The 23962-nt window shown below is 37.6% G+C and overlaps 1 protein-coding gene across 2 annotated transcripts in view; it reads left to right on the top strand.

Annotated features, from left to right (window-relative positions):
- Window positions 1-23962, top strand: part of LOC108522239 (collagen alpha-5(VI) chain) — a 107662-nt gene that overhangs the window by 77646 nt on the left and 6054 nt on the right. Inside the window, exons 37-39 of one of the 2 annotated variants that reach the window (XM_017862308.1) lie at window positions 13556-14241; window positions 15636-15732; window positions 16430-16674. The gene's annotated coding sequence lies outside the window, so the exon portion shown is untranslated. The remainder of the gene's footprint in view (window positions 1-13555; window positions 14242-15635; window positions 15733-16429; window positions 16675-23962) is intronic. The other variant, XM_017862307.1, reaches the window with a different exon arrangement.

Genomic DNA, 23962 nt, shown 5'->3' with positions numbered 1-23962 from the left:
AAAGTATGTTTTATTTTTGTGGTACCCAGAAATGATAGAGCATAAACTGCCTTGATGCCTACTCTATACATTTTAATGGCAAAGCAATAACTTTTGTAAAAATGTAATAATTTCAAACAAATCAGATACAAAGGAGTGTGTCTGTACTTTCATTAAAAAGTGTGATGGGAGGTAGGAATGGTTAATGGGTAGAGAAAAAGGAAAGAAAGAGGAAGAACTTCTATTTGATAGCACAACAGGGTAACTATAGTCAATAATTTAAAAAAATTTAAAAATAACCAAAAGAGTGTAATTCAATTGTGTAATACAAAAGATAAATGATGATTCTCATCATTCCATGATGAGAATGAGGTACCCCATTCTCCATGATGTGATTATTATGCATTGCATGCCTGTATCAAAACATATTATGTACCCTATAAATACACCCACTCTATACCCATATAAATTAAAAATACATTTATTTTCAATTCCAAAGAGACTATTCAGCCATTCCACCTATGCATCTGGAATCTTCTAAAATGCTTATTTGGCAGAATGTCAGCATTTTAAGCATTGTTCCAAAAGTATCATATGGTAGTTAGAATAGGTAAGTACAAGAGAAAAAGGGGCCAATTTTGTACTATAATATTCATTCTTAGTAGCTTCCCCACATAAATTTTTTTTCTTGGGTTTAACACTTACATCCCCACAATTATTTCTAAAATATAAATATTTGAACCTTATCTTTAAAACAGCTAAACTTACCTTTGTACAAGCTACAATTAAGGATAAAAAAGACAATCATTAGTTGAAAAATAGGCACCTTAGCTCAAAAAAAGAAGTGATGCAGTAAAACTAGATATATGTAGTACCATGGCATTAAGACATTCAAATGTGTATTTTTTTTAGTTAAAACTTTTTTTATTTTCTTGTAGACACAAACTAAAGAAGAAAATTAAAGATTTGTACCTTTTAATGGATATTAATTGTGCATGTTCATTTTAATGAATAGCAAATTACAGTAGCCTTCAAGGCACAAGAATTTGTTATGGTTTGGTTTTAAAAGGGGAAAAACGAGAAGAAGTGGTGTTTTGGCAGAGGGTTAGAGTATCAAATTGTCATTTGTGGTAGCTTTGTTAGAGCGAAGCATTCCAAAGTCTACTAATTTAGAAGCTTAACATTTTCAGGAAAGACAGATATGATTGGATATGAAAGGAAGGAAGGAAAGAAGGGCATCTCTGCAGCCATTGTTAATGACTGATGTTCAGTATAAAATAAAGACTTTTCATTGGTTTTTTCAGCTCCCTGAGAATCAAGATATGTGTAGTTAGTGTAAGGTCCCATTTGGCTGAAGAAATAATTGTTCATAGCTCTAGCAGGGAAAAAAATGTAAATCCTACTGCACCCAGTTTCTCCTGCAGTGAGTTGAAGTATGCTGAGTTCTGGGGATGATTACGTCAGATTGGGATAGCCTGGCAACACTGAGTGCTTCAGACAGAAGCATAATGTGTATTTTTTAATCCTTTAAAATAAATGTGAGTCTCAGACCATAAGTGTTTTCTAGGAACTTTGTGCTATTCTTTCTTTCTTTCAATCATCTTTAGCCAGTTGCCAAAAACTGCTGAGAACTTCCTGTATAGTGTGCTGTCCTGTAGAGTGAGTTGTAGTTCAGATATTTTATTCAGTCACTCAGAAATGAGCTTTGATAAGTTCCAGATGTATGGCACAAATAAAAGGTTGGTAAGTTTCATAAGCACCTCCATATGCTGTGTTTGTTACCCATTCATAATCTAATTCTTTTGGCTGATGGCTGATCTGTCTGCCCTTGAACTGAAAGGCTGGGAGAAGTCAGGAATCTTAACCATTTAAGAAATTTGTAGTACCCAGAGTCCTGTGAGCTGGCAATGAGTTGTGTATCTCCCTCTTTCCAAAGAAGCACAGTCACTGACTATCTTCTTACCTATGCCTCTTTCTCTGTTTCTCCCCATCTGCTCTGGTTTGAATTGAAATCATCTTCAATTCTATCACCTTTCCTGGCCCTCCTTTTACTTACAGCAGCCCAAGGACAACCCATATCAGAATTACCTGGAAGCTCATTATAAGCACAGATTCCTAAGCCCTCCTGATAACTACTGTTTCATACTTAGGAGTGTGAATGAGGAGGAGAAAGCTACAAACTTTATAACCACGTAGGTAATATTTGTATGCCCTCAAGCTTGAGATCAACCACGTCAATGGTTCTCAAAGTGTTGTTCCTACACAAGCAGCATCAGCATCACCTGGGAACTCATTAGAAACACAGATTCTCAGCACTTGTCCTGGACTACTGAATCAGAAATTCTGGGAGCAGGACTCACAATCTGGGTTTTAACAAGAAGCTCAGGTGATTCTGATGTAGGCAGAAGTTTATGGGTCACCGCACGTTTGAACATTTTGGTGTGCCAGATTTAATCTGTGCTCTCAATGGAGCTGAAAACAATTGGGTATCTAGAATCACAGAATAGAAATGAGAATTTGTGTTGCTAAAGAGTTCCACGTGAAGTAGATTGTAATTTTATCTTATTCAAGAACATCCATCCATCTATCCATCCAACATCTATCTGACAAAACACATTTAAGATCTAAATATGTAGACATTATCTAGAGATACTAACAAGCTTTTTGAACATAACATCTGCAATATAAAAATCCCTTGCAACATGCAGTCCCTTCTAATTACTTGCCACAAAATGCACTTTGTTCTTCGACGTTATGTAACTCTAAAATGGGTTGTTTAATTCTAATTAAATTGCAACTATTGACCCACTGGTAAACTAGCACTTTCGTCAAAGATGCTGTATTATGCTTGCAGATATTTTCTTGTGAAATGTTTTTTAAATGCTATATTAACCAGTATTTAAGATACAGCTAATCTGCTTTCATAATTAAAAAATAGGATAATTTGTAATGCATTTTAAATACCAACCCAAACGCAGCCTAGGGCCTGCTCCTAGCTTTAAGCAGCCCCAGGCCTTAGGATAACTTCAGCTGATGTTCTTTTCAATGAGCTCATTAAGAAATGAGAAGCAACACTTGCTGCTTCAGACTAGGCTGGAGTTTTGCTTAAGGGAATTTACACAGGTTTTGTTTTTCTGTTTAATTTTTCTAACTTTACTCTTATTCTGATTTATAAATTGTTTTGGTTTTAGAGCCCATATATATGTATTTTTTGCTTTGAATTACTCCTAGGATAATAGAACTGGAAGGGTATTAGTGATGACCTGGTAAAAACTCACCTGGGAGCAGCTCTACCCTACCCCACACAAGGGGACATGTTGCAACGTCTGGAGACATTTTTTATTGTCAAAATTGGAGGACCCTACTGGCATCTAGTGAATAGAGTCATTGCTAAACATTCTCCAATGCACAGGACAGCCCCTCAGAACAATGAATTATCAAGTCACTCTTAAGGGAAGTGTTTTAGAAGAAACCTCATGCCCCCAAGTTTATGGAACTGACAGACTCACTAGACAGGCTCTCTACTGCTACACCCTGTCCACTGTTCCCTTATTAACTGTCCAAGATTCTACTATATATTTTTTACAAATGATAAAAGTACTATTATGCCATATAAAATTCAAATACCAAGTTTCAAATCAAACAATTTAGCAAATTGAGTTATTTTCAATGCATAATACGTTCTTTTGTTTTTCCATAGGCATATAGGTTTACAGTTTTATTTAATTGCATATCCTGCTTTTCATACGACATTATGTCACAACATTTTCTATATTACTGTAAGCTTCATACTGATTTTTTTTTTTTTTTGAGACGGAGTCTCGCTCTATCGCCCAGGCTGGAGTGCAGTGGCCGGATCTCAGCTCACTGCAAGCTCCGCCTCCCGGGTTTACGCCATTCTCCTGCCTCAGCCTCCCGAGTAGCTGGAACTACAGGTGCCCGCCATCTCGCCCGGCTAGTTTTTTTGTATTTTTTAGTAGAGACGGGATTTCACCATGTTAGCCAGGATGGTCTCGATTTCCTGACCTCGTGATCCGCCCGTCTCGGCCTCCCAAAGTGCTGGGATTACAGGCTTGAGCCACCGCGCCCGGCCCATACTGATTTTTTAAATGTTCTCAAAATGTTCCTTTTGAGGAATGAATGCATGTATTTGACCATTTACTTTTTTTGCACACTTGGATTGCTTCTAATTTTTGCTGTCATGTATCAAACTTGAATGTATATTTTTACTTGGGCTAAATTTAAATCTGCACTGGAATAAAATGCAGCAGTATTGGCTTCTGAGTCATCCAAGGAACATCAGCTGAATGTTCTGCTTTCCTATCAGTACACTTTTCAAATAAGAAATCAGCAGCAGAATTGTAGTAATGTCTGGATTTTAGTAACATGTTTTAAATGTTATTAAATAATAACATGTTTAAAATGTTAAGAAATCTTAACCATCGTGTTGCTCTTTGTGAAATAAACTGAGTCTCCCATTACTTCATTTTAAGCTGTCAACTGAGATGGCTGCGCTTCCTTTTACTTGGCAATTTGTTATGAATACTGTCATTATAGTTTTGGTTGTCTTCCATGAAAGTTTCACATGTGAACAAGACGCATGTAAACTGAGGGTTCAGAATAAGTGGACTATCTGAATTCAGACGTACACTGACATTGCTTCTGTATGTTTTGTGCAATCATTTGTTGCAACTAATGAATGTTCTAGAGTGTTGGTGGCATTTTATGTCATGTGACCCTTTCTAATGGAATAAAAACTGGGTACTTGAAGTATTAAGTAGATGATGATGGTGGTGATGGTGATGGAGGCGGTGGTGATGATAGCATTGGTGCTGGTCATGGTAGTAGCAAAGATGATGGTAGTGAAGATGTTTGCTGTTGCTGATGGTTGTGGTTGAGGTGGGTGGTAGGGATGGTGGTGGTGATAATATTCGTGGTGATGGAGATAAAAGTATGAAGGTGGGGTGGTGGTGATGGTGGTAGTGATGATGGTGATAGTGAGGAGGTGATAGTAATGGTAATGATGGCAGTGGTGTGGTGGTGGTGGTAGTACTGGTGATAGAAGGAAGATATGATGGTGGAGTGGTAGTGAGAGTGGTGGTGATGGTGATGGCTGTAGTGGTAGTGGTGATGGCAAGTTAGTTGGATGATGGCAGCCCTCATGGAGGGCTTACTATATGAAAAGACTCTTAGATTTTTGCATGAATTTTTCCTTAACTATTCAGACATTCTTTCATATAACAAATATGTCTTTGGCTCCTGTTCTGAACTAAGCCCTGAAGTGGACTTTTTGGGGAAATTAGGGAGATTTTAAAAAAGACTCAGACATAAGCTCTGTCTTCAAGAAACTTGTCATCTGTCAGGTATATTCTGTGTGTGCAAAAAATGACTACTTCAATTCAGAAAATATTGAGTTTAATTAAAAAAAAAATGTGGCATGCTTTGGGGGATCAACATTCATTCCATTCAGGACACCTTTCAAAGTATTGCAAACACAGTATCACTTTTTTTTTTCTTTTTTTTTTTGAGACAGAGTTTCACTCTTGTTGCCCAGGCTGGAGTGCAATGGCACGATCTCGGCTCACCGCAACCTCTGCCTCCCAGGTTCAAGCAATTCTCCTGCCTCAGCCTCCATAGTAGCCGGGATTATAGGCATGTGCCACCACGCCCGGCTAATTTTGTATTTTTAGTAGAGATGGGGTTTCCCCATGTTGGTCAGGCTGGTCTCGATCTCCCGACCTCAGGTGATCCACCCACCTCGGCCTCCCAAAGTGCTGGGATTATAGGCGTGAGCCACCACGCCCGGCGAACACAGTATCACCTGATTGATAAACAATGAATGAGGAATAATAGTAATCACAGAAGCTACTGCTTATTGAGGGCAACCATGGGCCAGCCACCATATAAGCACTTTATAGACATGATTTTATTTAATCTTTATTAAATTAAATCTATCATCATTTCCTTTTACAAATGAAGACACTGATGTAAAGGTTAAGAACCTCACACAAATTCAGGTAGATTGTAAGTGGCAGAGCCAGGATTCAAAAACATGACCATCAACACACAAACACGGACTTTTAACAACGTATGCCATGTTGCCTGGTGATGGTCATTTCTGCATTTACAAATGAGGAGATATATCCAATGGCCAAATTTGAGTATAAACTAAATCACTAAATCATGTAATCATAGTTTTTGTGGCACAATTCTATTTTTAAATTTAAATTTAAAAAAAAACCTTCTTATAAACTCATCCGGAGGCACAGAGCACAGAATAAATAACTCCATTAAAACCAACCTGCCATATCCCAGGTCATTTGGGTATAAATGACTCCTAAGGCATGCATCGCCTTTTCTCAGTGTGCTGGTCCCTTTCTGCAGACTACTGTTTCAGAGTAGGAAATGACCCACAAGACTCACTCTTATCATCTAAATGCCACCTAGAAAAATCTAGGCCCAAAAGACATGAATTATAAGTCTTTGGAGAAAAGGATGAAATCGATTTTAAGGCAGTCATCCCTACTTATTCAGGTAAATGAGGAAAAAGGACTTCAAACAGCAAAACAAGAGAATTTTTAGTATGTCTATATTTCCCTTAGGCATAAAATCAATGACATCCATCAGACACATACGTATTTGTGCCTGCCTCCTTTGTTGCCCCAATTCATGCCTTTAGAACTTGACCAGTGACTTTACCAGACAGGAGGGGTGATGGGCCTGGGCTGGCAGTGATAAGTGGAGAGGTGTATGAATGATTACCTACTCCTTGAAGTTAAGCATGTGTCAACACAACAGAATGAGAGTTCTCATTTCTGAGAGCATCTGTACACCTGTGCATGTGTGTGTAAATTAGACCAGCTGACTTTGCTTTTTTCAGTAGAAGTCCTGGTTTGGATAATATACTGTCATGGGAAGGATTTTCAGATGCCTGAGACTTTTCTTTGTTTCTTTCTAAAAATTATATTTGTGGAGTAATTAGGATACGCAAAGCATGGTGCAAACTTTAATTTTCTCAAAAACCTTGTAAGGTTGTGGTATATTATTACATATTTTTAAGGTAATGAAACTGAGGCATGGAGAAAACTCAGGGTCACAAAGTTAACAAATGACAGAGGCAGGACTCAAACTCTGAATATTCTGTTGATAATCACTGTTCTACAATGCCTAAGAAGAGAAAAATTACAAATTGCATTTAATTCATATGTAGTTGCTTACTTTTGGAAGAAAACATTCTCTGGTGGCTTCAGCCAGAAGGAACAGCCATTGACTGAGAAGCACATTTTTCACACCAGGTCCCAGGGCCTTAAGCGAGCTGGTTGATGAGTCACTTCATGTTTCTGCTAGACTCCCATCTCTAATGACCAGTTCTTCTGAAGGAGCTAGACCAAGCTGGGTTCAAATCCTGCCTCTACCACTTATCAGCCATCCTTTCTTAGCCAACTCATTCACCCTTTCCAAGGCTTGGTTTGCTCATCTGTAAAATGGAAATGGTGATTTTTCTACCCTCATAGTGCTTCAAGGAAGATTAAATGAAAGAAGACAAGCATAGAGCTGAGCACAAGACCTGAAGCAAACTAAATGCTTGATTAAATACTAAGAAAGTAGAAAAGCCAAAAGAAAGTACTGCTAATCTCATGGGAAATCATAAAAAATATCAACTTGGAAAATATTAGGTACAGTTCATCTGGACAGAACCTCACAGATCAAGTAGCCTCAATTGTACATGTGGCTTGCCTATGAAGAACACATGGTTAATTTTGTCCCCTGAACAAATTTCAAAGCAGGCCACTGGATAATTCATGTATATCTTGAGATTTCCCACAAATGCCATGAAAGGCAGCATAGCAGCCTCACAGTATATCTCATCCCAGTCCAGATGGCCCAAGTCCGTTAGAGCCTCCCTTCTCTAAGTTTCCTTTCCAGCCCCGCTTCTCCCTAACGTTACTGGAGCACATTTGGTGTTGTGGCTTGAGTCATTGGCCAAAGTCAGGCTACTCTCTGGGGGTGCTTCCCTGGAAATTCTGCTGAATCCCTAATTCCTTCCAAATCTTGCCCGTAGGAAAGTAGGTCAGCTCCCCTTCCTCTGCCATTCTAAGGAAATTCTTTCACAGAGTTGAAGATGAGAATTTGGCTGGGTTGACATTTCCAGAAAATACACAGCACCATTGTGAGCTATGGGTATATTTTATCCACACTTCTGCCAGATTATCTTGAAAGAAAATATTTTTGAAGACCTTGTCTCCCTAAGTAAGATGAATTATTCTCCAAGTAGAATAATCACACCCTGGGTTTGACTAAATTTTAGAGTTTTCAAGGTACATCATCTACATTTAGCCTCAGAGATTCTCATTCTAGTCCTTTAAGTTGGGAAGGGACCTATTTTTAGACATTTTGTAGATGAAATATACCTCTTTAGAAAATAGTTCTGAGGGGTATTTTAGAAAAGGATTGAGATTTTGCTTGTTTATAAAGAAAAAACTGGAAAAACAGTAATATTTCTGGTATGGGCTTGCAGAAAAAAAATATTTCACTAACGTGGTAAGTTAACCCTTTTGCTTCTACTAGAATATTTATGAATCTACTAGAATATTATGAATATCTTTTTCTTTTTCTTTCTTTTTAGAGATAGGATTTTGTTCTGTTGCCCAGGCTGGAATGCAGTGGTGTGATCACAGCTCAGTGCAGCCTCAAACTCCTGGGTTCAAGCGATCCTCCTGCCTAAGCCTCTCAAGAGTAGCTGAGACTACAGGCACACACCACCATGCCCGGCTAATTTTTTAAATTTTCTGTAGAGATGGGTCCACTATGTTGCCCAGGCTGATTTTGAACCCCTGGCCTCAAGTGATCCTCCTATCTCAGCCTCCTAAAGTGTTGATATTACAGGCATGAGCCACCACACCCAGCCATGCTTTTCTTTATGTTTAACAAACTGTGTTGGTTGGCCTTTTTAAAGAAACTGAAATGCTGTAGTTGAAAACAGAGATCATGGTAACATCACAGGTAATGGTTAGTCAACTCCACAACTCCAAAAAGGATCACAAACTCCAAAAAGTTAGAAATGTTCATTTAATTAATCTTCACAATTCCTAACACACTATGGCTGAGAACTCTAGAAGTGTTTCTGGTGGTGATGTGCAAAGAATACAAAATACATGCTGTGGTCTGCACTTCTAGTTTCATGTTTGGTTGTTTAATCAGGGACCTCAATCTTGACCAGAAATTCTAAGAAGAGTTTGCCACTGGGTTCCTGGTGGAGAATAGGAGGCCCATAAATTTCAAACATGCTTGTGCAATGCAAAATCCTGTTCAATTACTATAAATGTATTTAGTGATAAAGGAAGAATGTGGTGTATATATGACCAGTTCTTAGTCCTTTGTAAGAAGGAAAGAAGCATCTCAAACAAGATGGTCAGTTATCATCTTTTAGAACTGCCCAAGATGGAGTAAAGTAGTTGAATTTACCTCACAACTGTAATAAACAAAAGAGAAAAAATAAACAAAATATATGAAATAACAACTTTTAAGACACTGGACATTAGGAAATGAAATACAGTAATCTTTAGAGAAGGGAAACAGATGAATGCTACAAGTGCTCCGGCTTATAGTCCTGAGTACTCTCAGGCCATGGTACAAGAAGAGGGCATTGAGGAGGAGGAGCCCAATGAGCTCCTGGAGCTGAGGACTCAGAGCTGAGAGAACAGGAGGCCCAAGACAGTGACAGCTGACAGGGTGGGATACCAGAGAGGGATAACTGCACAGAGAGTAAACCCCAGAGGTCTGCAGAGGGTCTCCCTGGGTTATTCAGGACAGTATTGACAGCACATGCATGTGAAGGAATTACCTGAGACCAGGGAAAGAACCCTCTTAAAATAGTGCCATTTACTCAACAGGACTAGGAATCATGTTTTTTTTCCCACCAGCAAGCCTGGAAAAGAACATAATTCACATAGTAATGGGGAGAAAACTTAGGAAGGTCTTAGCTCAGCAATAGGAAATAATTAGCCCTGAATTAACCACTGCTTTAGACTCACCTAGCAAATCATAACAGCAAGATCCAAAAGGATCAAACTCTTTCCATGCAGCTTAACTGCCTTCCAGAACTAAGCACATGGATATTTACAAGAATACAAAAGTATTTCACACCTAACAAGGAAAATTTCCCAATGTCTGTCATAAGCAGAAATGCACAAAACATAATGAAGAGTATAATCACTCAAAAAACAAACCACAACAGACATAGATGTTAGAATTAGCAAAGATATCAAAACAGTCATTGTAACAGTATTCAATATGTTAAAAAGTTAAGTGGAAACATGAAAGGTATAAAAAGAAGATTCCAATAGAATTTGCAGGGTCGAAAACCATTTTGTCTGAGATGAACGATACACTGAATGGGATAATGGCAGGTTAGATTTGGCAAAACAAAAAGATTGGCAAACTTGAAAACATAGCAATAGAAATTCTCCAAAATGAAACACAAAGGAAAAAATATTTAAAAAATGAAAAGAGTATTAGTTAATTTCAGGATCTTCTCCCAATAATTGATTAAAAAAAAAAATCAGCAGGAATATAGTAGGCTTGAGCAGCACTGTCAACTAATTTGACCTAACTGACATTTGTAGAACACTCCATCAACAGTAGAATATATAATCTTTTCAAGTGCACAAGAAACATTTACCAAGATAGACTATATTGTGGACCATAAAACAATGCTCAACATTTTAAAGGATTCAAGTGGTAGCAAATGTGTTCTCTGACCGAAACAAAATTAAATTATAAATCAATAGCAGAAAGATCTTTGAAAACTCCCTAAGTATTTGGAAACTAAATAAAGCACTTTCAAATAGTCTGTGGTCAAAGAATAAATAAAAGGGACATTAGAAAGTATAATATTTGGAAATAAAAGAAAATAAAATCAATATGCCAGAATTTGAGGTTCCATTTAAGCAGTACTTAGGAGGAAATAAATAGCATTAAATGCCTATATTGACAAAGAAGAAATGTTTCAAATCAATGATCACAACTTCTACCTTAAGAAATCAGAGAAAGAAGAACCACATAAACCCAAGGTAAGTGGAAGAAAGAAAATAGTAAAAATGAAGTGGAATTCAGTGAAATTGAAAAAAGAGAAACAATAAAGTCAATAAACCCAAAAGTTGTTTCTTTGAGAAGATCAATAAAATTGATAAATCTATAATCAAACTCACCAGGAAGAAAGAGAAGACACAACTTCCCAATATCAGAAATGAGAAGGGAGATGTATTCAAGGATATTAAAAGGATAACCAGGGAATATTATGAATGATTTTTTTTTTTTTTTTGAGGCGGAGTCTCGCTCTGTCGCCCAGTTGGAGTGCTGTGGCGCGATCTCCGCTCACTGCAAGCTCCGCCTCCCGGGTTCACGCCATTCTCCTGCCTCAGCCTCCCGAGTAGCTGGGACTACAGGCGCCCGCCACCACGCCCGGCTAATTTTTTGTATTTTAGTAGAGACGGGGTTTCACTGTGTTAACCAGGATGGTCTTGATCTCCTGATCTCGTGATCCGCCCACCTCAGCCTCCCAAAGTGCCGGGATTACAAGCGTGAGCCACCGCGCCCGGCCATGAACAATCTTTTGCCTATAAATCAGCTTAGGTAAAATACACAAATTTCTCGCAATGTGTAAACGACCAAAGCTTACTCAAGAAGAAATAACCTAAGTAGCCTTATACCTATTAATGAGATTGAATTTGTACTTCAAATCTTCCCATAAAGAAAACTCCAGGTATGGATGATTTCACTGGTAAATTCAACTAAAAATTTAAGGAAGAACTAATACCAATTCTATGAACACTCTTCCAGAACATTAAAGAAAAGGGAATATTTCACAACTCACTTATTTCATTTTATTATTTTAATTTTATGAATACATAATAGTTGTACATATTTTTGGGGTACGTGTGATATTTTGATAGAAGCATTCAATGTGTAATGATCAAATCTGGATAACTGGGATATCTGTGAATAAAATGGTGGTTAACAGAAGCTAGGAAGGCTAATAGGGAGGCGGGAATAAAGAAGAGCTGGTTAATGGGCACAAGATACTTATTAGAAGGAATAAGATCTAGTGTTCTCATGGTTAACAATAATTTATTATATACTTTAAAGTTAACACCAGTTAGCAATAATTTATTGCATATTTCAAAATAGCTAGAAGAGTAGATTTGGAATGTTCCCAACTCATTTTTTGAGGCCAGATTACCCTGATACCAAACCCAGACAAATACATCGCATGAAAGGGAAACTACCGACCAACTACAGAACATCGTTCATAAGGATGTGAACATAGATGCAAAATTCTAAAGAAAATTTTAGCAAGTTAAATCCAACAATAGATTTCAAAAGAGATAATATGGAATTTATACTGGAAGGCAGGCCCATTTAACCATCAAACATTATCTAATAAAGCATTTTCACAGTTAATAACTTCACCCATGGTGGTGGGGTATTTTTTTTGACATTTTATTTCTATATTAGGTTTATAGTATTAATAAAGGTTGACTCATTTGTTGTTGTGAGAATTAAAATAATGTAAAAGTATCTAACAAAGGGTTGAGTAGAAACGGAGATCAATACATTTCTGCCAGTTAAAAATCTACTTTTTCTTGATTAGGTTCACAAATTCACTTCTTTCATAAAACCAAAGAACATTGGCCATCTACTTCCTGTCTTTCGGAGCTGGCATTTCCTGTTGCCGCCTCGCCAATCAGCCATCATTCATATGATTGTAGACAGGCTTCATGATCTCTTAGGCTTAGAGCAGAACTACTTGAAGTGCTGGTCTGCAGCAAGATAAGAAGCTTGTCTCAGAATATAAATCAAGACAATGTTTTCTTCAAAGAGAAAGTCTTGCTATGAAAATAAATAAATAAATGTCAGCTGAACTAATCAGTGTGCTTAGTAATATAGTTGACTTACATCATGGTGCAAACTCCTTACCTTAAAGTGGGCTGATGAACTGTTTGCAGGCACTTTGAGTACCAGCTTCTTAGAGTATGTCATATCTCACACAGCATTTAGATTCCAAAGTCAGCACTTGTTTATACTTGCTCTCACGACATTGCTGTATGGTATATATTTTGAATACATATATAAAGGTTTTTGTGCTTGTGCCACCAATAAATGTAACTTTAGTATCTATACTTTCTCTTGAGGTCATTACATATAATTAAATTTCATGCAAATGTGTACTCCAAGTTTTTTAGCCATGTGAAGTACATTAAAAATGAATGTTTCTCATCCTGCATATTAAAATCACTGGAGGATAAATCAATCCTTTCACAAAGATCTGAGATAGGATAGCAAATGGGTTTTTTCTTATGTGACAATATGTGTCAAATGGTAATGGCTCTGCATGTGCTATGTGGGTACAGATTTGGAGGGTGCATCTGGGAACAAGCAATGTGATTATTGATGTCTGCCATGAGTATGGAAATGAAGCATGGTAATACCCTCATGCTGTGTATTTGCCATCTATGACTAGGAGCTCCAAACTTATCTTTCATTAAAAAGAATGACTTGAGTTATTCTGTTGCAGGACATGAAAATTATGGCAGAAAAGAAGAACCAGATCATACTAATGAACCTGGAGATGTCTCTCTTCAAGAATATTACATGGATGTGGCTTTCCTTATAGATGCTTCCCAAAGAGTAGGAAGTGATGAGTTTAAGGAAGTAAAAGCTTTTATAACCTCAGTGCTTGATTACTTTCACATCGCCCCCAATCCACTGACCTCCACCTTAGGAGACAGGGTTGCTGTCTTGAGCTACTCTCCCCCAGGCTATATGCCTAACACTGAAGAATGCCCTGTCTACCTGGAATTTGATTTGGTTACTTACAACAGTATACACCAAATGAAACATCATCTCCAAGACTCTCAACAGCTCAATGGAGATGTTTTTATTGGCCATGCCTTGCAGTGGACAATTGACAATGTCTTTGTAGGAACCCCCAATCTGAGGAAAACAAAGTTATCTTTGTAGTATCTGCTGGTGAAACCAACCCTTTAGACAAAGAAGTCTTAAGGAATGTGTCTCTGAGAGCCAAGTGTCAAGACTACACCATATTTGTGTTTTCCTTTGGCCCTAAACACAATGACAAAGAATTGGAAGAATTAGCCAGCCACCCTCTGGATCATCACTTGGTCCAACTTGGCCGAACCCACAAGCCAGATTGGAACTATATCATCAAGTTTGTCAAGCCATTTGTCCATTTAATCAGACGTAAGTCATTAATTCTCTGATTGCTTTTGTGATAGATTTAATGTTTCTGTGTACAGTCCATCAGCAGACTTAGTAAAATGATCCTCACTTCAGTTAAGGGTGGTAGAGTATAAGTGAGTAGGAGGGAGTAAAAAAATCTCAGAGAAAATTCCCAGATTTTTTGACCATGAGCCTTGCTGCTGCACTGCCAAAGTTTTAGCCAGGAAATCCTCAGATGGATGAAAAGTGCCCTTTAGCCCTAACCTGTGAGTGTTTACTATGTGTCAGGTTCTTTAAATTGATTGTGTCATTTAATCTTCAGTGCAGTCCTCAGAGGAAGGTATTCATAACCCCATTTTGTAAGTGAAAAGATTGAGATTCAGAAATGTTAAATAAACTGCTTAAAATCTCACAAGTAATAATTAGTAAATTCTAGACTCAACCCCTCACATTCTGACCCCAGGGCTATGCTCTTGTCTCGTAAATCATACTTTAATTACTAAACCCTTAGCAAGGTGTACTGCTGTAATAAATAATATCGCAGTGACACTGCCCTCCACCTACTCCAAGGACTTCTATTTTGTCTTGTCATTATAAATTAACCTTAGTTCTGACTTGAATTCTTATGAGCCATAGGGACAAATCTCCTCTAAAGCCTCTATTCCAGACAGCTGGCAGGGATTTTTAAGGGTGTCTTTACACAGTGGGGCTTTGAGGTTGGCTGCCCCAGCCTCTGCCCATGTGTTGTGACTTTAGACAAGCATATAGCAGCACATCCAAAACCTTGTAACATCAAACAAGTCCTAGCCTGTGCTGGGAATTAGGAATGTGACAGAGGTTACATTGAATGGTCTCTGCCGCTGCTGCAAGTTTACTAGAGAATCACAAGGATGCGGGTTTTCTGGCACGCGTAAAGCCCCAGGGCTTACATAGTTCTCAGGAATCTTGGAATTTAGCAGTTATATTTAGTAGCAAGTAAAAATTTGGCTTCTCCCAACCCCAAGATAAATAGGGCAGACAATTTCAATAGCTAATAGAGTCTTCTCCCAGAACTTAAAGTGTAATTTCAAAAAATAAAAAATAAATAAATAATTTTTTAAAAAAATAGAGTCTTCTAGAAAGATCCTCCTTTTATAGGGAGAGAAACAAATGATAGGAAGAATTTAGAGATGTCCTTAAATTATATCACAAATATGTGATAGAGCATTGGAATTATTTATTCAATGACTGGCTGTATCTTCTTGACTCTGCCAAGAACAAACAATTTCCATGTTAGAGTGTGCCTATTTTGCCAAGTCCGTTATAAAAGTTGTTCCTGAAAACACTGCCAACCACATGAAAATATGAACTGACTTTGGGTGAGATAATAATGTAGATGGGTAAAATTTAGACTAACCAGCCCACTCTCTCTCCAGGTGCCATCAACAAATATCCCACCAAAGATATGAAAGCCACATGTGTTAACATGACCTCTCCCAACCCAGAGAATGGTGGCACAGAAAACACTGTATTGTGAGTTGAGAAATTCCAAGTTTGCATCATACCACAACTGGAAACAGTCCTTAAGAAAACTGTGAAATGAACAGCATTTTAGTTTTCAAGATCCAAGTGTGTGTGTGTGTGTGTGTGTTTTAAATGCTACTCGTTTGTGATGATAGCACAGATCTGAAATTAATCACAGATAGAACAGGACTTATATTTGAAAGAACTATGTTTCCATTTTTGTTTGTTTTACCAAAAATGCCTCCTATTAGTACCTTTTCAGTAACTAGATAACGTAACTCTAATATTGGTTACTGCCAAAACAGAAAACTTATATCAAAGATTCCACGTAACATTTTTAGAGCAGAATAAAAACATAAAAAACAAAACACGACATTTGGCCATTTAGAAAACAAAACACATATGAGGATTGGCAGGAAGGATTCTTTCAAGTTTGATTTTACAAAGTACAATCCTAAGTACTCAATAAAAATTTAATGATAGAAATTATATTGGTTTGGAATTCTAAACTGCAGACACAAATGTCTAATTTCCCTTCAGAATATTAGAAAATTGCACGAGTCAAATTTCATTTGTGAACTGCACTTGGACTATTCCAATCACATACATAAAATGGGTTCCTCTTATATGATCTGGTGGTATTCACATTTAATCTTTCAGGGGACTTGGCTAACTAATTTTTTATCTCTCTTCTCTATTACTTCAGACTTATTCCTGGGATATATGAAATAAAGACAGAAAATGGTGAGCTGTTTGATGAATCTGATTCCCAGGTGCAACATTTCCTTGTATTAGGCAACAATCATAGTAATGGTTCTGGGACAGCTACTGATTTGATGCAGAAGTTATACCTGCTCTTTTCAACTGAGAAATTGGCAATGAAAGACAAGGCAAAAGCACATTTAGAAGAAATTTCAGCTCCAGTGGTTGATAAACAGCAAGAAAAAGAAGGTAATCTTGAGTACCATAGAGTTGAAGACCCTCAGGTACCTTTGTTTGGATTTTCTCCTGGTGGAAGATGAGCAGTTAGAATTCACTAGGAGAGGCAGAGATGACAGGATGAGGATAAAAGAGGGGCTTATCATCTAAGGATCCAAGGGAGATAAAACTTCAGAAAGGCAAAAAATAGTCTTTGTTGACATATTCAGAATTACAAGCAGGTATAAATGCTTGGTGTGGAGTCAGGGAATTGGGAAGTGGGAGGGACAAGAACAAGGACAGCAGGTCCCAAGTAAGCAGAAGCAGCCCTGCATCTTTGTGCAAGATCAGGGTGAGGGGGAACTGTGCAAGGAGCCTCCAGAGTTTTAATACTCGATATCTGCTCTCTCCCTTAGCAACTAGAGCTTTTTTGGTTTGAGATGGAGGCCCCTAGCTGAGCCTCAGCCTCAGTGGGACGTGGAGAGGACAAGGCCACCATGGTTCTGAGATCTGTGTGGAGACTGTGGGCAGCTTTATAGGCTGGGTAGGGAAATGGACCTACAGCTAAAAGCAAAATAGGAGATGGAGAGCAGGAAGCTGTTGGCTCTACAGCAGTGATTCATAGTCCTTTCTGTGTCCCAGAGTCATGTGGGAAATGATTTTAAAATAAATATTCCTGGGTATCTACTAAAGCTGAAAATATGTATATCCAATGACCCAGCAATTTTACTTCATTGTATACACCCAATAGAAATATACATATTAACCAAAAATTATGTAGTAAAATGCTTATAAAAGCAGAATAAAAAAATAAATTTTGGGATATTTGTATAATAAAATCCCATACAGGGGCATGTATGTATACTTCAAAAAAGTTTATATATATATATAAACACATTTATAAATATAGATATAGTTAAAGCTCTAGATATATATATAAACACACACATACATAAACATAGTTTTAGATATGGGTATAATTGTAGGTATATCTATATGTAGAGAGAACAAAATCAGCAAAATGATGGAAAATAAGAGAAGTGAATATAGAGAAAATAGGAAAATACAGACACACAGAGAGAAGATAGATATAATAAAATAAAATTAAATATAAGTATATTGAAATACCTGGTTCTCATCAAAATGGAATAAGTTCATTTTTGTTTCAAAATGGAATGAGCCCATATCACTTATCTTTTCCACTGATTACAACTGAAAATTCTGGATGAAATAAAAAAGCAACTACCTGAGAACTCTGAAAAGTAAGCAAAAGCACGTATATTGTGAAGGGGCATGAGTTTCTCATTTTCTTTTCCCTTTTCTTTTGAGGCTTTATGCTGAGGGCAAGCTCAAGTACAGGAACTGTGTGGCAGTGAAGTAGATGGCTGAACTTCCTTAGAAACCTCATCTTTTTGGCCAGAAGAACTAGGAAAAAAGAGGCCCTGTGCATTAAAGACGTCCTACTTTTTTTCCCCTTTTCTCTCTTGGGTTTGCCTTGAAGGCGGGCATCAGTTGGCAGCTAAGTGGAAAGCTAGACACTTAAAATTAAAGAGAAGCCCTTTCTTTCTTGCTGAAGGCTGAAAGAGTGAGGGTTGTGATCAACTCAGTATACCACTGGAGGCTATTTGAGTAAACAGCAAACTGTTCTCCTAAATGCAGAATGTTGGCAAACTGACCAACTGCGTATGCCACCCAGAAGGAATGCTGAGGGCAGTCATGCCCCAAAAGCAAGTGTTTCTTGTAATTAGGTACATCTGAAGCCTGTTAGTAATGATATGAACCTGTGATCAATTAAGCAGCTGGCCAATCGCTACCTCCTCCTCTTTGCTCTTGCTACTCAATAAATACAAAGGGCGGTGGAAGCTCAGGGACTGACTTTGCTCACTAGAAGCAGGGAGCTCTCTTCTTCTTCCCTTGTTCCTCTTCCTTTAAAAGTTTCTTTTGTCTTAAGTTTTCATTTCTACGTTTGTCCCTTTGTTCAGTCTCATAATTATGGTCTCAAGCAGTAATAGTAGGAACTTGTAATGACGGTCTCAAGTAGTAACAGCAGTAACTGTCGTAGTGATGGTCTCAAGTAGTTCTGGCCAGAGAAACTGGAAAAGAAGACCTTGTGGGCCAGCATGTGTGGGTAACCTTAGAGAGAAGAGAGCTGAACAAAGGAATACTCTACTTGTAGTTAGGGGACCTATATGAGTCTCAGGCTCTTCCCTAAACTGTACATGGATAAGAAAGACCCTAAAAAGAATAGCAGAGGCCCTAGAAACTAAACTGTGACTGTTACTCACAGTTAATCAGACAGCACTTGCATGCTGAACCTGAGATGATTGCCTGCTAAAACAAAAATATTCTACAGAGAATCATAACAGGACTTAGAGTCTAAACAACATAATATTCAAAATGTTCAGGATACAATCCAAAATTATGCCACATACAGAGAACCAGGAGATGTGAACAATTCTTAAAAAAAAAGACAACCAACAAATGCCAACCTCAAGGTGACTCTAATGTTGCAATGATCAAAGACATTAAAGTAGCTATTATAAGTATGCTCTATGGGGTAAAGGTAAATAACTTGAAATGAATGGAAAGATAGACATTTTCAAGCAGAGAAATAGAGATCACAAAAAAGAACCCAAAGGAAATTTTAGAAGTAAAAAATACAATATCTAAAATTTTAAAACATTCACTGGATGAGCTTAAGAGCAGAGTGATGATGAGAGAAGAAAGAGTCAGTGAAGGCTGAGTGCAGTGGCTCACACCTGTAATTCTGGCACTTTGGGAAGCTGAGGTGGACAGATCACTTGAGCCCAGGAGTTTAAGACCAGCGTGGGCAACATGGTGAGACCCCATCTCAACAACAACAGCAAATCAGTCAGATGTGGTGTCTTGCACTTGTACATAGTACCAGCTACTCAGGTGGCTGAGGTGGAATAATTGCTTGAGCCCCAAAGGTCAAGGCTGTAGTGAGCTATGATCATGCCGCTGCACCCCAGTCTAGGCAACAGAGCAAGACCATGTCTCAAAAAAAAAAAAAAAAGAAAGAAAGAAAAGAAAAGAAAAGAGTCAATGAACTTGACGAAAGATTAATTATAGAGTTACACAAACTGAAGAGAGAAAAGATTGAGAAAAAGGCAAACAGAACCTTGGAGACTTGTTGAGTATCAGAATGTCTAACATTTGTTTCACTAGAATTCCATAAGGGAAGTAGAAAGATTCATGAAAAAAAAAAAATTTTTAGGAAACAATGACCAAAAATTTACCCAAATTCGTAAATTACCCCTAAATTGTTAAAAGATATAAATTTACAGATTTTAACAGCTAGAAAAAAAATCAACAATTCAGACACATCATAATCAAACTGCTGAAAACCAAGGATAAAGAAAAAAAATATTGAAGCAGCTAAGGAAAAACTATGATACAAAATAAGGGAACAACTCAAATGACTGTCGATTTCTCATCAGAAACCACGGAGGCTAGAAGACAGTGGAACAACTTCTTTTTTTTTTTTCTCTTTAATGTACTGAAAGAAAAGAACTATGGACACAGAATTTTATATCCAATAAAGATATCCCTCTCCCTCTGGAATAAAGACAAAATAAAGGCATTCTCAGATGAAGGAAAATTAAGAGAACTTGTCACCAGCAGACCTGTTCTAAAGGAGAAATATGTGACAGCCAGGGAGTTGGAGTGAGGTCAAATGACCGGTGACCCAGTGGGCAGGAGACATACTGGGCAGGTGAAATTAAGGAAGGGACACAAATGAGAAATCAAGTGGGTGATTGAAAGGGAGGAAGGCTGAGTAAGAAAAAGTGGTGAGAACCAGACACAGATTGCCCATGTGAATAGCTGTACTGTCTGTGAGATAATTTCATACCCATGGTTTCATTGGATTCCCTTAAAAACCCTTTGTGGGAGACAGAAATTAATATCCCTAGTCTGCAGATGGAGAAACTGAGACTCAAAGAGGTTTAGGGCCTTGCTAATGACTCTGTTTTGGTAACTTCTGATTCAGGATGCTTTACAAACATCTGGAGGAAGGAATAAGGGGTAGATCAGAAACAGAAATGGTGGGTTGAAGAGGAGGTGTATTAGTTTGCTTGGACTGCCATAACAAAGACCATAGACTGGGTGGCTTAAATAACATTGACTTATTTTCTCATGGTTGTGGAGGCTGGAAGACCAAGATCAGGGTGCCAGCCTATAAGGTTCCTGATGAGGGCTCTCTTCCTGGCTTGCAAATAGCTGCCTCCTCTCCTTGTCCTCATATGATAGAAAGAGGATCTTGGTGTCTCTTTCTCTTTTTATAAGGGTAACGATTCTGTAAAATCAGGGCTTCACCCTTATGACCTCATTTAACCTTAAATGCCTCCTTAAGGGCTCTATCTTCAATACAGTCACATGGGGTTAGGGCTTCACTATATAAATTTGTGGGCAAGAGACACATTTCAGTTTATAGCAGGGGATATAATTAAAAATTACTCACAGGAAAGAACCCTGTAAATTGGTAGTTCCCAAACTTGTCTGTACGTTAGAATCACCTAGTTATTTTTTTAAAAGTCCAAAGTCTTGCCCACACTCCATATCAATTAAGTTACATTAGAGGTAAGACACAGGCATCAGTTATTTTGTTTCTTCGTTTTGTTTTGTTTTTTGAAGCTCTCAGGTGATTTCAATGTGCATTCAAGTTTGCAAAACACTGCTATAAATCCTCGTTGAATCATTCCTGTTAGACAGCTTTACATATCTCAAGGTGATTTGCTGCTGAAAATAATAAGGTTGGTAGAATCAAAAGGATTATCATCAAGTGTGCATCTTTGTTGTTTGTTATTATTCTTCATTATTTTCTCCAAAAGTTTTCTGCATTTTTCTATTGTAATGATATGTTATACATCTAGAAATAGATGATGTCTTTAATTCTTTTTCTCTCAGATCTCTAGCCAACAGCTTGGTTTAGTTATACTTGGCCAGTCCTGCTCCCTGAAGTCAATCTGAGTCTCTTCAGAAAATATCAGCTTGACTTTTTCTTGCACTCATGAAAGCTTAGTGACTGGAAGTCACTGAGTTGTACTTTATCTTTTGCAGATAAGGAAATGGAAGCTACAGACATCTGAAGCATCTTACCTAAGAATTCACAGTAATTAATCCAATACTTTCATCATAGTGATTCATACTCTTATGTTTATAGAAAATAAGTTTACCTTAAAGTTAGGCCATGAAACAGAAATAATAAAATCTATCTCTGAGTTGTTGAAAAGTTGAAGATGATGCATATAAAGCTCAAAATATACACTATCCCTGGAATATAATCAACTTGTATTATCCCTATTTGAATTATCTAAGTTTGATCATCTATTTGACAATTAAAAATATAAATCCATTGTATAGAATTATCACTTTATGTTATTTTGTTCATCTTTTGTTTTCCTAAAGAGATTGAACTTTCCTTTTCATCTGTCCATTTGTTTGATATTTTCATTATATATTTCTACTTAAAGGACAGATTTTCTGTTTGCTCATTATAAAGTACATTTTCAACAATTTGATGTAGATATTTTTAAGTGGAACTGTATCTTTTTTTCTTTAAGCCAAACCCAAGGCTTGTTTCTTGGTCTTTATTTTTCCAGTATCAACTGTAGTGTTTCTCAAAATTTGTTCCCTGGACTAGCCACATCAGCATCATCTGGGAACTCATGAGAAATGCAGATTCTTGGATTGTACGCCAGACCTACCGAATCAGAAATTCTGGAGGTGGAGCCTCCAGAGGTTGAGAACCACTGACCTAGTATTATAAATATCAAGTCTAAATCAGACTTCTTTAATAGGGGTCCTTTCATTGGATATTAATAAGTATTTGGGGAAAAAACATTTCTCTAGAAATCACCGATAAGTAGATATGGGTTTTCTGCAGGACTTTTATTGTCTTTAATGGAATATTAAATTATATTAATATTCTGAGAAAACAGCTATAATCAAACCAATCTGGACACAGAATCTTTTAACAGCATTTTATAGGGCTAGTATTTTGTAGAAAACACTTCAGGAAACAGGAGTTGAAAGAGTTAATCCTGGAGCCAGCTGTAAATTTGAATCCTATTTCTGCAATTACTGGTCATGTGATCTTGGGCATGTCACATTGCCTCTCTGAGCTTCCATTTCCTCATCTGCAAAATGGGGATAATAATATAACCTACGTCATTGGCTAATGTAAGCAGTAAATGAATATGAAGTACTTCAAACAGCTCTTAGCATAGAGTAAAAGCTTAATAAATGTTAGCTACTATTTAAAATTGTGATCATGTTGATGATGACAGTGATGATAACAAATGATATCAGAGCTAGCGGTTATGGTGAAAAGAACACCAGATTGGGAATGAGGAGACTCCAGTGCTAGTTTTAGTTCTGTCACTAACAAGCTTTATGATCTTGAGAAGTTACCTGATTGCTCTGGTCCTAAACTTTCTTCTCAGTGTAATGAAAAGCTTGGACAAAGCCAGTGTTTTTTATACTGGGGTGTACATACTGGGTGACACACAAAGATTTTCCAGTGCGTGGATTTCAAAGGCTAGTCTTAAAGGGCTCCATCTACCTGAGAATGTATTTGTGTCTGAGGAATCACAGAAGGGCATCCTTTTGTGCATCCCCTTTTAAAAACATCCCCCACTTCACACACACAAAACGGCACATCTCTCAGCCATTCTGAATCTAAGTGTGGTGCTTTGCCCCAGATGTAAAACCCCTCTAGGGAAGTATTTGGGGTGGGGTGGAGTGGGGATTGTCAAACTGGGAGTCATTTAAAAATATTCTGTCTGTAGTCCTTCTTTAATCAAAGCACCATAAACCCAGGTAAGGCTTCAAATCTTTTCCGTCCTGTACATACTTCTGTTAAGGAAGAAGTGTGTTGCTAGAAATGGGGTATTTGAACTCATGTTAGAACGTTTTGAATTCTGGAGTATCATGGAGGGAGGGTGATAGCAATGATGATAAATTTCATTTTGTAATCTGGCCCCTCCCATTTCCCAACTATTGTCAAAGGGTGTGTCTCTCCTGACTGGGATTTCCATGAGAACAAACAGTGAGTGTATTGGAGATAGATGGATGAAGAATGCTATGGCCTGAGTGTTTGTGTCCCCCCAAAGTTAGTATGTTGATGTCCTAACCCCCAAGATCATGGTATTGGGAGTTAGGACATTTGTGATTAAGTCATGGGGGTAGATCCCTTATGAATGGGATCAGTGTCCTTATAATAAAGGAGGCAAAGGGACTCCTCTTCCCTTCCACCATGTGAAAATTTAGTGAGAAGGCACCACGTTTGAACCAGAAA

This window comes from Rhinopithecus bieti, unplaced genomic scaffold, assembly GCF_001698545.2.
Source record: "Rhinopithecus bieti isolate Rb0 unplaced genomic scaffold, ASM169854v2 scaffold_62793, whole genome shotgun sequence".
NCBI classification, from domain to species: domain Eukaryota; kingdom Metazoa; phylum Chordata; class Mammalia; order Primates; family Cercopithecidae; genus Rhinopithecus; species Rhinopithecus bieti.
This window is presented reverse-complemented; position numbering and strand designations above follow the sequence as displayed.